Source organism: Trichomycterus rosablanca, chromosome 15 (assembly GCF_030014385.1).
Source record: "Trichomycterus rosablanca isolate fTriRos1 chromosome 15, fTriRos1.hap1, whole genome shotgun sequence".
NCBI classification, from domain to species: domain Eukaryota; kingdom Metazoa; phylum Chordata; class Actinopteri; order Siluriformes; family Trichomycteridae; genus Trichomycterus; species Trichomycterus rosablanca.
The window spans coordinates 14,197,156-14,200,463 of NC_086002.1; positions in this window are offsets into that span (position 1 = coordinate 14,197,156).

Below are 3,308 nucleotides of genomic sequence, written 5' to 3' on the forward strand. Positions count from 1 at the left end.
GAGAACGGGGTTGGTTAGTGAATTGTTATTTTTCGGGTCATTATTATATTATATTAGATTAAACTTTGTCATTACACATGTACAAGTACAAGGCAACGAAATGCAGTTTAGCATCTAACCAGAAGTGCAATAAGCAGAAAGTGCAGGATATACAGTATCTATGATATACACTGCCTGGCCAAAGAAAATGTCACCACCTGGATGAGCAAATAGGCAAGAGCCTCCCATTGGATAATTACTGCATGGGTGATTATGTTTCAGCTGGCAACAAATTATTTAACCCTAACTGGTGCAGTGAGTAGCTTCTCATTTGTTAAACAACCATGTCAAAAGACACATCCTGTGGTCGTGGAAAAGATGTTAATCTGTTGCAGAAGGGTCAAATTATTGGCATGCATCAAGCAGAGAAAACATCTAAGGAGATTGCTGAAACTACTAAAATCAGGTTAAGAACTGTCCAACGCATTATTAAAAAGTGGAAGGACAGTGGGGAAACATCATCTTCGAGGAAGGAATGTGGTCGGAAAAAAATATTGAATGATCGTGATCGGTGATCACTTAAATGTTTGGTGAAATGAAATGGTAGAAAAACTACAGTAGAACTCAGGGATATGTTTAATAGTGAAAGTAAGAACATTTCCACACGCACACTGCAAAGGGAACTCAAGGGATTGGGACTAAACAGCTGTGTAGCCTTAACCCTTTGATGCACAACCTGGGTCAAAAATGACCCAACTGAGTTTTTATTTTCTATATCTTTGCAATAAATTAATTGTGTCATTCAAGCTTCCATGAATTCCTCAATTAACTTGTTTTTGATCATCACAAATACTTATTTCAGTTTTATATTTTTTTACTTTTTTAATAAAAATAATTTTTGTATCACTACCCTTCTAATGCACAACATGGGTCAAAAATGACGCTTATGTATTTACTATGGAATTTGACAGGAACTACTGACATTTGTAAGTGTTTGTAGTCAAAAACATATTTACTGATCTTTTGAAAGATAACCAAAGATTAGGCCCTTGAATCTTGAATATGTCCAATACTATTTGCTTGCTAGCTGTTTACATATTCTAGTATAGATAGATTTTATTAGCTAAGACAATAAATACATGAATAACTGACTAATGTGCATATGAAAATATTCTTGAATGGTTGAATATGGGTCATTTTCCACCCATGTTGTGCATTAGAAGGGGTTTGCTTAACTTGTGCATCAAAGGGTTAAGAAAACCACTTCTCAGTGAGGCTAACTGGCAAAAACAGCTTCAATTTGCTAGGGAGCATAAAGATTGGACTCTGGAGCAATGGAAGAAGGTCATGTGGTCTGATGAGTCCATATTTACCCTGTTCCAGAGTGATGGGCGCATCAGGGTAAGGATTGCCAGGATTCATCGGGCTCAAATTGTGAAAGAGTGGTTAAGGGAGCATGAGACATCATTTTCACACATGGATTGGCCACCACAGAGTTCAGACCTGAACCCCATTGAGAATCTTTGGGATGTGGAAACGACGCCACAGCGAATGCGTGCCGTAATCAAAAGCTAAAGGTGGTCCAACCAAATATTAGAGTGTGTGACCTTTTTTTGGCCAGGCAGTGTACATTATTTACAGTGGGTAAATAGTAGTGGTATGAACAAGATCTATGAAGCTGAATATATTATTGAATGTACTATAAATAAGATATACAGGTAAAAACAATATACAGATTAAGGTGCAGATTAAGATATGCAGGTTAAAGTGATACAGATTAAGGTGCTATGGACATGATAGAGGAATGTATATATAAAACGTGGTAAACAGATGTATACGGTATATATGGAATTTATGTACAAATGAGGTATGAGGTATGTACCAATGATATACCTAGCAGAAAAAAGATAAAAAGGATTGTAGTGCAACCTTGCCAGGAGGAGAGATGTGGGAGAGAGGGGGGTTAGCTGGGGACAGAATTCAAAATGGAGACAGCTCTGGGGAAAAAACGGTTCCTTAATCTAGTAGTCCTTGTCCGGAGGCTCCTGAAGCGCCTGCCAGAGGGCAGAAGGGCAAACAGTCTGTATGTAGGGTGGGAGGAGTCCTCAAGAATGCTGCGACCTCGACTCAGACAGCGTTTCCTCTGGACGTCCTCAATGGAAGGAAGTGGAGTCCCTGTGATGCGCTGGGCCGTTTTCACCACAGTGCCTTGCGGTTCGCAACAGTGCAGTTCCCATACCAGACGGTGATGCAGCTGGTCAGGATACTTTCAATTGCAGTGGTAAAAGTTCACCAGGATGGCCGAAGATATGTGGTGTTTCCTGAGTGTCCTCAGGAAGAAGAGGCACTGGTGAGCCTTAAACGTAAAATTTAGGACGCTGTAATCTTACATGAGATTTAACAAGCAGGGACAATTGGTGTTAGCTAGGATAGCACATAATAAGTGCATGTGTCATGGTACAATTACAATTACAAATTTCACTCTACTTGAGTGACAATTGAGTAAGCATACAATTCAAACAAATGAGGATAAAGAGCTTTGTTAAGCAGCTTAGTGGTGGTGGGGGGTCCAACCCTTAACCTTCCAATTAGCAGACCTAAACTGCTGAGTCACTCATACCCAGAGCATATTGCAATAAATGGGGTTGGTTGCCACATTGATGTCATTGTCACAAAATGATCATGATGTGATCTCTCTCTCTCTCTCTCTCTCTCTCTCTCTCTCTCTCACACACACACACACACACACACACACACACACACACACACACACACACACGCTAGAAGCGGAAAGTAGGTGGGTGCTATGGTGGTGTCTCCAATCAGGTTAAGTATCCACTCCTGTGCACAAAAATAGACCTTTTCTATGCTCTTAACAATAAATCATTAGGCACATGGGCAAAACACGCCCAAAATTTTCAGATTTTTTCTCCCTTTGTGGCTCATTTGCTGCTTAATTTTTGTAGCAGTGAATTGTTTAGGAAAAAAAACCTAGAGACATAGAGATTTATTTATAGCCTTACATTGGCCATGGTTTGGGGAGCGTTTTTAGCTGCTGGTACTGCCGATCCACTTCACTGAGAACAGTCAGTTAAATTTAGAAGGAAATGCTACCCCATACTCACTAGTTACTTTATTTATTAAGGGTAATTGTGCTTTACATCAGAACAATTAGAAAGTGTCAAAACATGCTTATTACTCGTAGAAAAATGTTTATACTTTACACTTTATCTGGAGCTGGACGCGCCTCACTTAAGAGAGAACAAGGTGTGATTGCCAAACTTCTGCAGCAAAAGAAATACAATCTTTTTGTAGATATTTAATCAAGA